Source organism: Lolium rigidum, chromosome 7 (genome assembly GCF_022539505.1).
Source record: "Lolium rigidum isolate FL_2022 chromosome 7, APGP_CSIRO_Lrig_0.1, whole genome shotgun sequence".
Taxonomy (NCBI): domain Eukaryota; kingdom Viridiplantae; phylum Streptophyta; class Magnoliopsida; order Poales; family Poaceae; genus Lolium; species Lolium rigidum.
Window position 1 is genome coordinate 329,042,221 of NC_061514.1, and position 15,925 is coordinate 329,058,145.

Consider the following 15,925-nt stretch of genomic DNA (forward strand, 5'->3'; position numbering starts at 1 on the left):
ATTTGCTACACTTGGAATTATATATTCTAAGGAAACAAAGTACTACTATGTTTTGTAAATATGAGATTATTCATGTTTTGGTTCAAGTGTAGATACATATTGCCATGCATGTTCTGTTCAATTGTTTTGCCTTGCTGGAATATGATCATATGAATGAATTAATGCATGAAGAGTACACGTGTGTTTATCCACTTGCATAAAACGTAGAAAGACTTAGGACTTGTCACTACCATTGTTATTCATATTGCCAATCTCCGAAGGTGTTTTTGGATATGCCAATGTATATGTCCAAGACATACTTTTCATTTGAACTCACCGACTCATTTCTATTTACATTTCTTGTATTTGAGTTCTTGTTATCGAGATATGATATGTGTATGATGATTTTTTATTAGTTATGATATATGTCTTACTTGTTAGGCAGTGACCACCTGTAAGAGACGAAAGCGTCAAACTCGATGGGAAGATGGCAGTCATATATCAGAAGGCAGCCCTTTCTCGTGATTTTGCTGACGGATGATCGAAAGTGTAAGTGACGACATGATCATGCAAGCATTCAAACAATGTTCTTCTAGTAGTCATTGCATGCACCTAACTTGTCAATTATGTAGTGTTCAGGTTCTATGCCGCAAGGTATTTTCCTCTGAAAAATGAGGGTCTAGTAGTCTGAACAGTATGGATGTTGAATCTACGCATTTGGAATTCATGCTTGAGCCTCTGGTTCATCCGCCTTGAAGGCAAAGCCGTCCGCCTGGAGATGCAGCTCCAACCTGATGCCAAACACCACTCCAGGGTCTCTGCAATGTTGGTGAGGACAACTCCAGCCTCGCGCCAGGTGCGGTAAGTTCTTCCTCGTCCTCACCAACCAAGACGATGATGCATACTTGCGTAGATATGTACACACACAAATGCCCAAGATTGGATTAATCGCCCCTGTTTCGGTCCACATTTAGATGCTTGTAGTTGCAGGTACATGTCATGATAAAGTCACTTTTTGTCAGACTTCTTTCTCAAGGCCCACTGTTATCGTTTTGTATTGAATGCTTGCATATCCCCGTGCATGTAGCCTGCGAAAATAATACTGCCATGGAGCTATTACATTTTAACGAATAATGAAGTTTTAGGAAACATATTTCACTATGGTCTAAACATGTAGCATGTGTTCTTCTTAAACCAGATTCCTATTTAGTGTTGAGCTTCTGTTTGCTGGTGTGCACTTGTTGTAGCTGATCTGAACTACCAGATCGAAGTGGTTGTTCTTTTGGGATTGAACACAAGGTGGCCTTGTGATAATTAACTCAGTTATGTCCTTATCGATGTAAGTGTTTGCCCAGGAAACACTACCTACTTATTTTCTAGTGTTTGCTTTTGCTGGCCATGTTTTGTTCATTTTTCCTACTGTGCTATCAATCTTATAAGAAGAGTTGTGTTATAAAATTTGTTTGCACTATTAATTAAGTTGGAGATACTTCTACTGTTGTCGTCTTACTTTAACTTCTTTAAGTAGTAGATACATATTGGCATGCATGTAAGTATTTCTGCTTGCTGGGTAATGTATGAATGATCACAGCAATTGAAATTTCGATATATTGGATTATGTCCCTCTCCTTGTGATGAACATGAAATTTGTTTGTTCTTTTTTGGCTTTGCATCAGTATTTGTTCAAGCAGATTGTTTGGTTTCCTTGAAGCAAATAGTATGCCGTGTTTTTTTCTAGGTTTCCGCGTTCTGTTGCTTTTGATGTCCATGGTTTACTCACTGGAGCGTCTTTTTTTGCTTAGTTCTTCTACCACTTTGGTGGTATTTCCATGGTTTAAAAAGCGTCGCCTAAGCGTCAAGGTGCTCCCCCTCTGCCTTGAAAAAACGGTCGCTTTAGGCGCCTAGGCGTCCAAAGCGCCTGCCTAGGCGCGAAAGCGCCCTCCCTCCTTAAGGTGCCAAGGCGTTGCCTTAAAAACCATGGGTATTTTTTTTCTCTGTTTAACCGATGCCAACAGACATAGCATGAAAACCATGTTGTCTCCACCTGGCTTGTTTGATGTTTGTAATAACAGGCTATATGATTCTTCTTATTTCCTTGTTGAAGCTGTCTTGACCGCAGCTTGGTTTCTTGTCCTCGTGTTACAATTTTCGAATTTTATGAAGGTCTAGACTATATTCTACTGAAGAGTGGTGCAGATAGCTCTATAGGTTGTACTAAACTAATAGCCTGAAGGCATGTAGTACATATACTTTACCTATTGACTGAATTTTGGTGCCACAGGGAGGGATGTGGCCAGGGGGATTAACTTGTGAGATAGATTACCGGCAAGGATCCCAATGTTGCAGTCAACCCGAGGTTGTTTCTTGGGGCTGCCATACCGGTCACATTTTTCAACCCAAATCTGTTGTATTCTGTCATTTGAAAGAGGACAATCTCAAGACCTTAATTACTTACGGTAGTAGTATTTTGCACATGTTTCCTCCAGCACTTATAAAATAGTTGAGGTCAATTTGGCTGTATGAAAATTAGCTCCCAAAGCATATAAGTCAAGATGCAAGACCACAATTAACTTAATCAACATCTAGAACACCTAATATAGTTTTTCTGTTCCCTTGAAACACCATGGTGGTGTTTTGACTTGAGATGTGAAGGATGTTGTACTTCTCGATGTTACTCCATTGTCTATTGGTTTGGAAACATTGGGTGGAGTGATGACAAAGATTATCCCCAGGAATACAACATTCCCACCTCAAAATCAGAGGTATTCTCCAAGGCTGCTGATGGACAGACAAGTGTTGAGATCGATTGTCTCCAGGGAGAAAGAGAGTTTATCATGACATGGCTTGTGTCAAGACAGATCTCAGGCTGGAGGAGATGGTCCACTTCTGCAAGGTAAGGTGAGTAGTAGTTTGTGGATTAACTTTTCTTCAGTTGTTTCGTTGATGTTTAGTGCTTGGTAAGCTAACCTATGCCTCCGTTCACTGTTTGGCTAGGTGTCTTGGCTCAAATGTTGACGGCGACTAGAATCGTGCAAAAAAATATCAAGGAGACCCCAAACAGAGCTTTGGTGATATTGTATTTATGATCTACTTGTATCAATGGAGCACCTAACTGGCCTGGTATGGTGTCACCACCGACCGTATCTACTACGGTAGCTGGCAGGCACATCAGGTTAAGTAACTTCCATGCACTAAGCCTTGCATTTGGCCTTTCATAATTTGTGGTTTTATTTACCCATATCCTATTGTAGAAATCATGTAGGTAGCTGCTCAAATTACATCGACTATTCCTATACCATCTGTTGGCAGATCAGGTTGCGGATGTTGTTGGTTTCTTTGGGTTTAATTCTCGCTTAATTTTGATTAAGCTCAAAATATGTTGCCCGTAGTTTGTTAGCCAAATTTGCACTTCCATATTAGGTGACCTCATGTGCTTAAATTTGGTCCCACCGCGGGTTTGCAGTAGTTGTTTCTTCAGACCAAGACCATGTGTTTATCTATATTTCTTATTCATGAAAATTTGTATTGAGCATGCCTTGTTGAGATTCAGTTTCCTTACGTAAGAAAGTTCAGTTGGTCTGACCACATGTAAAATTATCAACTCATAGTAGTAGTCGACTTTGGATTGTTACTCATATTGTAAAGAAAGAAAGCCTCTTGTTGCTGTCATTAGCATGTTTGGTATGATGGAAAGAACAATCTAGTCTATGCATGTTCACATAGAAAGAAATTTTGATTGGCTTCTTGGCATGTTGTCGTGCATGCAGGTGGCGGATGGCCGAGACGTCAGCCGAGCCTTGTTCTTGGAGCGATCGGCGGATTGCTGTGGTGTTGGTGGAAGGGGGAGTCAGTAAGATGTATTTTTAATTTCTGGCTGGCATGAAAGACCCAAGAAGCACAGGGCCGAGCCAGTAATCCGCTTGATCTTGTCATACTTGATGTGATTCCCCCTGCAGTTTGAAGAATGGGCAGAGCGGCTAGTGTCTTGCTACCTTTGTCTGCATGAAGAGGGACACATGCTACTGGTGACTCTTGGAAGACAAGGGACACTGTTCGCGCTACAATAAAAGAGAATCCTGGTATGCAACATGGAGGTGGCGTTTTGGCTCATAGGAGCAAATGCTCCTATTATACAAAATAATTAAAAAACAATTTTAAAAATGTTAAAAAATTCTGACCTAATTTTTTTGTTGTACATCGTGACATTCTATGTTAGTGCACAAGTTTTCATGGAGAAACAACATTTTATGTAGCGTGTACAAAAAAGACAAAAAAATGTCCTGTACGTAGTTGTGTTATAGCATCAAAATTTGTCTTTTTTACTGGAGCCACAAATTTTTATAGTTTTTTTTGAAAACTTGTGTACGAACATAAAATGTGTAGATGTACATGAAAAATTTTAGTTTAAATTTTTTTGACACCTCAAAATGTTGATTCACACAATGGGAGCAAATGCTCCTATGAGCCAAAGTGAATATCCCTATGCAACATGTGATACAATCATTACCTGGGTTAGTCCAGCTTTCATATGCATTCTGGTTGCTAACATCTAGCACCTCTTTTTGGTGAATAACGATGATGAACTGCTGCATGCAGGTGACCCACTGGGAGCGTTGTGTGCGGCCTGAGATGAAGACCCTTGCACTCAGGGTCTACGGAGAGAGATGTTGTTGCTGATGACAATGAATAGGTTCTGTCCTTGGCTTTGTTGTTTCAAAATGTGAACTGGAAGTGTATTTATTTTGATGGAAAGCTGTTTCACTCAAGAAAATCTTGTTGTGGACATTGTTCTTACTTTTTTTTGCTGAAACATGTATGTTTATAGGCCCCCTTGTGGACTGGCAATGTGGTGTGTTGATGGCGGTGCTGATGTTCATGGGCTTGCCGAGGCCTCCCGCGCTCCTCATGTGGCTGTAGGCTTGGGTGGCCCTTGGCTTCGACAACCTCCTAGGCGTGGTGGCCGTGACGCTCAGCCTACAAGCTTTCTGGAGTCCGGTGAGCTACTAGTTCGCCCTTAAGTCATGTGGCTCCCATGTGCTATGTGACCTCTATTTGAATCGTGGTGATGATGTGGACCTGGTCACATGTTGTGCAGATATGTGAAGGACGGGCGAGGCGATAACCTTGTTTGACTGGTGGTAGACGGACACGGCGCTGGAGTGGTACACGGAGCTGCAAGCAGGTCGCCGTGGCGCTCATCTAGGAGGTAGCGAGGTGGAGCATACTGCCCTTATTCAACAGCAGCAGCAAGGGGAAAACTAGAGCTGGTAGCTGGCCAGGAGGGAGGAGACCTAGATCCGACATGATTTTCTTACATGAGTCGATGTGCTTGATAACCTGGGGACGATATGGTGCCTTTTGTGATTTGGACAGTTTAGATATGTTGGTTAGCACTTGAGGTTATTTGCAATTGCAAGTATATCAAGCTGCTAGTTTGTGTGTTGTTCGTCATAGCTAAGCACCGGATGGCACCTAGAGCTTTGCTGTATCTAGCTGATGTAGTAGTGTTAGCACATCAGTCACGGGATCGTATGAAGCATGGTAGTGTTTGAATTTATTTGTACTGTCTATGCAGCTGCAATTATGCACAGGCAAAGATGTTATGTATTTTCTCCATAGCCGACCAGCTTGTGTTGTTCTTGTGCAAGGACAATGAGGACTAGATGACCGTGAGGGTAAGTTGCAGCATGAGGCATTATCACTTGTAAGCTAGAAGCCAGGGTACAAGGGAGACGTTGTCATCTGCCCATCCCTGGAGGAGCATGATTGCAATGTGTGTGCAGCCAATGTTTCAGATTCATCATGTATGTGCTGTATGTAACCGTCCCAAGACTGAGTGTGAAACTTTTGAGCTTGGTATTGGTTGTTTAGTGTCGTGGGTTTTCTGGTTGGTTCAACCTCCGGTATTGTTGAATTTCACCTGAGGTGTGCTGTTTGCACTTCGGTAGTTTGTGAAGTATATATATTGTTTACTTTGTGATTCGGAGGCAGCAAAACAACCAAACTTCTTGTCGAAATTTTCAATATTTGATTAAACCTTAGCTGATTATCTAGCCAAACTTTTACTTCTGTTCTTAGTGATAATTATTGAATTTTCACTCGTTTTTCTTGATGCGCTTGTAAACAACACTAACAAATAATTTGGCCAAATTAAGCTAGTTTGGAGTCCACTTGAGAATGGTTTCTTAGTACCGAAGGAACAATGGTTTCTTGGTACGAAAGGAACACTTGTTTCTTGCTGAATTGAATCAGCATGCGCGCACTTGTCTGCAAATTTTTAGACATAGCGCGCCTGAACAATGCTTAATTATATCTATCCAGAATGTTTCATCGGGTAAAACAGGACCGTGATGCCATCGTTTGTAAAACAAAATATTGATCCAGAAATGTTAAGAAAGGTCTAGTACCTCTTCAACAGCAAGAAAATCTTTCATACAAGTTGATTATCCGCAACCTACAGAACGAATGAAACACATAAAAGAAAAGCAAAGAGAGAAAAGGATCGTACGTGTACAATAAAATACGTAAGAAGAATACAACATAACGCTCATGCCTGAAAATAAGAAAAAAGATGTTTCATTTTGGTGACAAGAAACTTAAAGAACGTAGATTGCGGAATTACGAGTAGCTAGCATCTAGCAACAGAGAAATTATAGGGAGAGATAGTGGTGTTTTCCTCCCGCAGATCATTCTCCTAAAAAATAGGTCTATCCAAGCATGCTACATCATAACTATCCTCTAGAAAAACTGAACAGTCGGTCAATTACTCAGATCAATTACCATCCCAATATCCCATGCATGGATGCCATCACACAGTAATTAAATGTGACATGCACGATTTACGGGAATTTGACCATACACCGGCCGATCCGTGGCATTATGAAATAGCAGTCGTCCATGAACTGGAAAACACCAAACAGATCAGAGATCGGAGAGTCCTATCATCTTCTTTACTCCAGACCTCAGCCCATGCGCGAATAGTACTAACACCAAAATTTTAGCTTCTTCCCGCCCTACTCTTTTCGTCTCTCGAATTTTGAATCATTCCAAAACCTCTATAAGTACCAAAAGGGGTAGAGCCTATGCGTGCGTCGCGTGTGACTTAGACTTTGACTCTTGCTCGGAGAGGAGAGGAGAGGAGAGGAGGCCACCTTACTAAATCATCAGCATCACCACCGTCCTAGAATGGGGGAACATGGTGAAGATGGCTGCATGAGTTGTTCGTCGTCCTGGGCTAATATCTCCGTTGGTCCATCCAGCCTCAAGCGAGCTCGATCCGTCTAACAGGTAACCCCATGCATGCCTTTTCTTCTTCTTCTCAACGTTTAAGGATATGTTTTTTGAGTGCATCTTATATGGACGCGCTGATTGATTTTATCCATGTTTCCTTTCCCATCTATCGATGCATGCTCCCAATTCTATATTTTCTTTTATCTTCTGGTTCCATCAGTACGTCTTGGTTCAGTAGCAGTCAGTCAGCAAAAGAACACAACAAACATGCTTATTTTTAGCGAATCGGCAAGAGAGGGCGGTGCTGGCCGCGGCCTCCTTCGCCGGCGCGAAAGACAGGATGTGCTGGAGCAGATGGTCAGGGAGGGCGGATAGGCTGTCGGCGGCGGCCATCGTGGATATGCCTGGGCGTCCCGTATCCGTTAGGTTTTTCCTCCGGAATGAATCCGCTCTCCATCTCGAGACATTGTTGTACACGTGGTCTCCCCAAAACTGGCTCCCATCAGCGACGTGCATCTCCTCAAGGTCCACGGCGTTCTTCGCGAGAAACTTGGCGAGCTGGACGGGGAAACAGCTTGAGCTGATTGGTTTTCCAGTTTTTTTCTTCTCGCCGTGACAAGTGGAATGTCATATTTTCAGAACAAATTATGATTTGCCAATCTGCTTTACGAATACTCCACATTACGTATTTTCACGTCGAGGAGCTCCTCGGCTGCTGGGAGGATCTCAAGGCCCCGGTGTTCGTCCGGCTCGTCGGCCGCTTCTACGGCGACCTCTCGCATGGACCTATTCGCCGGCCTCGACGACGACGACGTGTCGTCCGAGTCGTCCGATGATTCGTCTGTTTGACCGCGCGCGCGCGGGGATGCTGCTTGGGGTTTTCAGTTTTTTCTTCTCGCCGTGACAAGTGGAATGTCATATTTTCAGAACAAATTATGATTTGCCAATCTGCTTTACGAAATACTCCACAGTATTTTCACGTGTAAGGATGATGTGTGTACATTTGTTTTTTCCCGTTTGAAGCATTTTTGTCTCGAAAAGGAAGAAGCGATAAAACATGAAAAAGTAGGAAAACAAGAAGACACCTTCTCGATGCGAAGGCACATTTACCTGTCTGCACCAGGGCCAACCAAGCCCACCATGTGCATTTTCGCACAATTTATATGCAAAATCATGAAATTTGTGAGAAAGATTTTTTTGTTCACTGTGATCGTGAGAAAGAAATTTGTGCCTCAACAAAGCATCCAATTTTGGATTTTCAATGATGTTCCTTTCTTTGCTGTCTTGTATAGTTCAAAGATTTTTTTTGTTCACTCGTGATCGTGAGAAAGAAATTTGTGCCTCAACAAAGCATCCAATTTTGAATTTTCAATGATGTTCCTTCCTTTACTAAACCCACAATTGAAATTCAAAATGTTTACAAAGTTATTCAGAGCAACAAGTTTTGTCATGAAGTTCAAGCAACTTGTCAACAATATCATTATCAACTTTCATCATATCTCTCAAATACTCTACCTCCCCGTGATTCTCAATGTTTTATATACCTTGGCCTCTACGGACATAGACGTTCTAGTAAAGCTTTTCCATAGCAAGAATCCTAAGTTTTCAATTTGGTGTCATGACATTGCGAAGTTCCCTGTTTATATTTGTGGGCATCCTAAAAATAATTATTATCTCGTTTTCTATATATACCTGAGCAATTACAATCGGGTAGGCATTGAGCAATATGGAATACTGCAAGGTTGAAGCAGGTTCTGTTGTTGATATTTTGGGCCTTAGCAGAGTTGGACTTGCAGTAAGTAAAACCTATTGTGAATAGTTATGTACCTGAGTCCGGAAAGTGAGCTTTGGCACTAGAACTTTCATTTTTAGGTTGCTGAGGGGGCAAAAACATGCGGTCCTTCTCAGATTATTGGCATTGACCTTGATACCAAAAGTTTGATGTTGGTATGGTTAAAATTCCCCTAAATTTATTCGTTCTACATTTTCTTCCCCTAAAAGCTTTAAAACTAGTATGATATTTTCCTCTTCATCTACATGATCTTTGTAATTCAATGCGGAGAACAACTCACATATGTGTTGTCTTCTAGAAGTTGAAAGTGCTTTCTGCTAGAATGTTTGGTTGCTATGAGTAGAAGCTAAAATTGTTCTCCCTAGTCTAGGTTGTTCGGGTTATATCCCACTAACACTATCTAGAATCCGATTAATATGAACCAGATGTTTCCATCTGTTTTTAATCCTTTTTTCTCAATGCACTGAGCAACATTGATGCACCATGCTGAATCACATTGCTTTTTAAAGCAGATTAAGATCTAGATATCATGATAATCTACTTTTCCTCTCAAGTTTAATAATATGCCAGTATTAGTATGTGTTACAAGCGCATCCTTTCAAACTCGATGCTCACTTCTCACATTGCTTATTTCTCCCTCCAATCCATAATTAGTGTTCAAATTTGAACGAAAATCAAGACACCTTATTGTGGATCGATGGGAGTACAATCGATCACATTGCCCTTCTTTCTAGTTGCTTCAGTACCATTTAGCGATCAAATTTTTATTGTAGTTCTTTCTCCTCCATTGTTGTTTGAAGCTGAGAACTTCGGTGTCACAGGATTTGTGAGCCTAAAATACCATGACGAACCAATCCAGCAGGCCATAATTGACCTTGCGGATAGTGGCGTGGATTAAAGTTTTGAATATATCATGTGGGTGGCACTTGAATGCTGACAGAAGGTAAGCTAGGGTTGGAGCTTTTCAATTCTATTGTTGTCATTTTTGTCTATGCAGCTGCAATTATGCACAGGCAAAGATGTTATGTATTTTCTCCATAGCCGACCATCTTGTGTTGTTCTTGTGCAAGGACAATGAGGACTAGATGACCGTGAGGGTAAGTTGCAGCATGAGGCATTATCACTTGTAAGCTAGAAGCCAGGGTACAAGGGAGACGTTGTCATCTGCCCATCCCTGGAGGAGCATGATTGCAATGTGTGTGCAGCCAATGTTTCAGATTCATCATGTATGTGCTGTATGTAACCGTCCCAAGACTGAGTGTGAAACTTTTGAGCTTGGTATTGGTTGTTTAGTGTCGTGGGTTTTCTGGTTGGTTCAACCTCTGGTATTGTTGAATTTCACCTGAGGTGTGCTGTTTGCACTTCGGTAGTTTGTGAAGTATATATATTGTTTACTTTGTGATTCGGAGGCAGCAAAACAACCAAACTTCTTGTCGAAATTTTCAATATTTGATTAAACCTTAGCTGATTATCTAGCCAAACTTTTACTTCTGTTCTTAGTGATAATTATTGAATTTTCACTCGTTTTTCTTGATGCGCTTGTAAACAACACTAACAAATAATTTGGCCAAATTAAGCTAGTTTGGAGTCCACTTGAGAATGGTTTCTTAGTACCGAAGGAACAATGGTTTCTTGGTACGAAAGGAACACTTGTTTCTTGCTGAATTGAATCAGCATGCGCGCACTTGTCTGCAAATTTTTAGACATAGCGCGCCTGAACAATGCTTAATTATATCTATCCGGAATGTTTCATCGGGTAAAACAGGACCGTGATGCCATCGTTTGTAAAACAAAATATTGATCCAGAAATGTTAAGAAAGGTCTAGTACCTCTTCAACAGCAAGAAAATCTTTCATACAAGTTGATTATCCGCAACCTACAGAACGAATGAAACACATAAAAGAAAAGCAAAGAGAGAAAAGGATCGTACGTGTACAATAAAATACGTAAGAAGAATACAACATAACGCTCATGCCTGAAAATAAGAAAAAAGATGTTTCATTTTGGTGACAAGAAACTTAAAGAACGTAGATTGCGGAATTACGAGTAGCTAGCATCTAGCAACAGAGAAATTATAGGGAGAGATAGTGGTGTTTTCCTCCCGCAGATCCTTCTCCTAAAAAATAGGTCTATCCAAGCATGCTACATCATAACTATCCTCTAGAAAAACTGAACAGTCGGTCAATTACTCAGATCAATTACCATCCCAATATCCCATGCATGGATGCCATCACACAGTAATTAAATGTGACATGCACGATTTACGGGAATTTGACCATACACCGGCCGATCCGTGGCATTATGAAATAGCAGTCGTCCATGAACTCGGAAAACACCAAACAGATCGGAGATCAGAGAGTCCTATCATCTTCTTTACTCCGGACCTCAGCCCATGCGCGAATAGTACTAACACCAAAATTTTAGCTTCTTCCCGCCCTACTCTTTTCGTCTCTCGAATTTTGAATCATTCCAAAACCTCTATAAGTACCAAAAGGGGTAGAGCCTACGCGTGCGTCGCGTGTGACTTATACTTTGACTCTTGCTCGGAGAGGAGAGGAGAGGAGAGGAGGCCACCTTACTAAATCATCAGCATCACCACCGTCCTAGAATGGGGGAACATGGTGAAGATGGCTGCATGAGTTGTTCGTCGTCCTGGGCTAATATCTCCGTTGGTCCGTCCAGCCTCAAGCGAGCTCGATCCGTCTAACGAGTAACCCCATGCATGCCTTTTCTTCTTCTTCTCAACGTTTAAGGATATGTTTTTTGAGTGCATCTTATATGGACGCGCTGATTGATTTTATCCATGTTTCCTTTCCCATCTATCGATGCATGCTCCCAATTCTATATTTTCTTTTATCTTCCGGTTCCATCGATACGTCTTGGTTCGATAGCGGTCAGTCAGCAAAAGAACACAACAAACATGCTTATTTTTAGCGAATCGGCAAGAGAGGGCGGTGCTGGCCGCGGCCTCCTTCGCCGGCGCGAAAGACAGGATGTGCTGGAGCAGATGGTCGGGGAGGGCGGATAGGGCTGTCGGCGGCGGCCATCGTGGATATGCCTGGGCGTCCCGTATCCGTTAGGTTTTTCCTCCGGAATGAATCCGCTCTCCATCTCGAGACATTGTTGTACACGTGGTCTCCCCAAAACTGGCTCCCATCAGCGACGTGCATCTCCTCAAGGTCCACGGCGTTCTTCGCGAGAAACTTGGCGAGCTGGACGGGGAAACAGGTTGAGCTGATTGGTTTTCCAGTTTTTTTCTTCTCGCCGTGACAAGTGGAATGTCATATTTTCAGAACAAATTATGATTTGCCAATCTGCTTTACGAATACTCCACAGTACGTATTTTCACGTCGAGGAGCTCCTCGGCTGCTGGGAGGATCTCAAGGCCCCGGTGTTCGTCCGGCTCGTCGGCCGCTTCTACGGCGACCTCTCGCATGGACCTATTCGCCGGCCTCGACGACGACGACGTGTCGTCCGAGTCGTCCGATGATTCGTTCGTTTGACCGCGCGCGCGGGGATGCTGCTTGGGGTTTTCAGTTTTTTCTTCTCGCCGTGACAAGTGGAATGTCATATTTTCAGAACAAATTATGATTTGCCAATCTGCTTTACGAAATACTCCACAGTATTTTCACGTGTAAGGATGATGTGTGTACATTTGTTTTTTCCCCGTTTGAAGCATTTTTGTCTCGAAAAGGAAGAAGCGATAAAACATGAAAAAGTAGGAAAACAAGAAGACACCTTCTCGATGCGAAGGCACATTTACTCGTCCGCACCGGGGCCAACCAAGCCCACCATGTGCATTTTCGCACAATTTATATGCAAAATCATGAAATTTGTGAGAAAGATTTTTTTGTTCACTCGTGATCTGTGAGAAAGAAATTTGTGCCTCAACAAAGCATCCAATTTTGGATTTTCAATGATGTTCCTTTCTTTGCTGTCTTGTATAGTTCAAAGATTTTTTTTGTTCACTCGTGATCTGTGAGAAAGAAATTTGTGCCTCAACAAAGCATCCAATTTTGAATTTTCAATGATGTTCCTTCCTTTACTAAACCCACAATTGAAATTCAAAATGTTTACAAAGTTATTCAGAGCAACAAGTTTTGTCATGAAGTTCAAGCAACTTGTCAACAATATCATTATCAACTTTCATCATATCTCTCAAATACTCTACCTCCCCGTGATTCTCAATGTTTTATATACCTTGGCCTCTACGGACATAGACGTTCTAGTAAAGCTTTTCCATAGCAAGAATCCTAAGTTTTCAATTTGGTGTCATGACATTGCGAAGTTCCCTGTTTATATTTGTGGGCATCCTAAAAATAATTATTATCTCGTTTTCTATATATACTCGAGCAATTACAATCGGGTAGGCATTGAGCAATATGGAATACTGCAAGGTTGAAGCAGGTTCTGTTGTTGATATTTTGGGCCTTAGCAGAGTTGGACTTGCAGTAAGTAAAACCTATTGTGAATAGTTATGTACCTGAGTCCGGAAAGTGAGCTTTGGCACTAGAACTTTCATTTTTAGGTTGCTGAGGGGGCAAAAACATGCGGTCCTTCTCAGATTATTGGCATTGACCTTGATACCAAAAGTTTGATGTTGGTATGGTTAAAATTCCCCTAAATTTATTCGTTCTACATTTTCTTCCCCTAAAAGCTTTAAAACTAGTATGATATTTTCCTCTTCATCTACATGATCTTTGTAATTCAATGCGGAGAACAACTCACATATGTGTTGTCTTCTAGAAGTTGAAAGTGCTTTCTGCTAGAATGTTTGGTTGCTATGAGTAGAAGCTAAAATTGTTCTCCCTAGTCTAGGTTGTTCGGGTTATATCCCACTAACACTATCTAGAATCCGATTAATATGAACCAGATGTTTCCATCTGTTTTTAATCCTTTTTTTCTCAATGCACTGAGCAACATTGATGCACCATGCTGAATCACATTGCTTTTTAAAGCAGATTAAGATCTAGATATCATGATAATCTACTTTTCCTCTCAAGTTTAATAATATGCCAGTATTAGTATGTGTTACAAGCACATCCTTTCAAACTCGATGCTCACTTCTCACATTGCTTATTTCTCCCTCCAATCCATAATTAGTGTTCAAATTTGAACGAAAATCAAGACACCTTATTGTGGATCGATGGGAGTACAATCGATCACATTGCCCTTCTTTCTAGTTGCTTCAGTACCATTTAGCGATCAAATTTTTATTGTAGTTCTTTCTCCTCCATTGTTGTTTGAAGCTGAGAACTTCGGTGTCACAGGATTTGTGAGCCTAAAATACCATGACGAACCAATCCAGCAGGCCATAATTGACCTTGCGAGATAGTGGCGTGGATTAAAGTTTTGAATATATCATGTGGGTGGCACTTGAATGCCGACAGAAGGTAAGCTAGGGTTGGAGCTTTTCAATTCTATTGTTGTCATTTTTGTCTATGCAGCTGCAATTATGCACAGGCAAAGATGTTATGTATTTTCTCCATAGCCGACCATCTTGTGTTGTTCTTGTGCAAGGACAATGAGGACTAGATGACCGTGAGGGTAAGTTGCAGCATGAGGCATTATCACTTGTAAGCTAGAAGCCAGGGTACAAGGGAGACGTTGTCATCTGCCCATCCCCGGAGGAGCATGATTGCAATGTGTGTGCAGCCAATGTTTCAGATTCATCATGTATGTGCTGTATGTAACCGTCCCAAGACTGAGTGTGAAACTTTTGAGCTTGGTATTGGTTGTTTAGTGTCGTGGGTTTTCTGGTTGGTTCAACCTCCGGTATTGTTGAATTTCACCTGAGGTGTGCTGTTTGCACTTCGGTAGTTTGTGAAGTATATATATTGTTTACTTTGTGATTCGGAGGCAGCAAAACAACCAAACTTCTTGTCGAAATTTTCAATATTTGATTAAACCTTAGCTGATTATCTAGCCAAACTTTTACTTCTGTTCTTAGTGATAATTATTGAATTTTCACTCGTTTTTCTTGATGCGCTTGTAAACAACACTAACAAATAATTTGGCCAAATTAAGCTAGTTTGGAGTCCACTTGAGAATGGTTTCTTAGTACCGAAGGAACAATGGTTTCTTGGTACGAAAGGAACACTTGTTTCTTGCTGAATTGAATCAGCATGCGCGCACTTGTCCGCAAATTTTTAGACATAGCGCGCCTGAACAATGCTTAATTATATCTATCCAGAATGTTTCATCGGGTAAAACAGGACCGTGATGCCATCGTTTGTAAAACAAAATATTGATCCAGAAATGTTAAGAAAGGTCTAGTACCTCTTCAACAGCAAGAAAATCTTTCATACAAGTTGATTATCCGCAACCTACAGAACGAATGAAACACATAAAAGAAAAGCAAAGAGAGAAAAGGATCGTACGTGTACAATAAAATACGTAAGAAGAATACAACATAACGCTCATGCCTGAAAATAAGAAAAAAGATGTTTCATTTTGGTGACAAGAAACTTAAAGAACGTAGATTGCGGAATTACGAGTAGCTAGCATCTAGCAACAGAGAAATTATAGGGAGAGATAGTGGTGTTTTCCTCCCGCAGATCCTTCTCCTAAAAAATAGGTCTATCCAAGCATGCTACATCATAACTATCCTCTAGAAAAACTGAACAGTCGGTCAATTACTCAGATCAATTACCATCCCAATATCCCATGCATGGATGCCATCACACAGTAATTAAATGTGACATGCACGATTTACGGGAATTTGACCATACACCGGCCGATCTGTGGCATTATGAAATAGCAGTCGTCCATGAACTGGAAAACACCAAACAGATCGGAGATCGAGAGAGTCCTATCATCTTCTTTACTCCAGACCTCAGCCCATGCGCGAATAGTACTAACACCAAAATTTTAGCTTCTTCCCGCCCTACTCTTTTCGTCTCTCGAATTTTGAATCATTCCAAA

The 15,925-nt window shown here is 41.4% G+C and overlaps 1 long non-coding RNA gene across 2 annotated transcripts; it reads left to right on the forward strand.

The window, feature by feature from the left end:
- The first annotated feature begins 2,280 nt into the window (after positions 1–2,280).
- LOC124675362 lies at positions 2,281–5,554 on the forward strand. Of its 2 annotated transcripts, XR_006993258.1 has the most exons (7): positions 2,281–2,435; positions 2,712–2,877; positions 2,974–3,151; positions 3,747–4,058; positions 4,576–4,669; positions 4,805–4,974; positions 5,075–5,554. It is a non-coding gene; the product is annotated as an uncharacterized LOC124675362 (long non-coding RNA). The 2 variants fall into 2 exon arrangements; XR_006993257.1 differs by having other exon boundaries at positions 2,281–2,877.
- Positions 5,555–15,925: the final 10,371 nt, after the last annotated feature.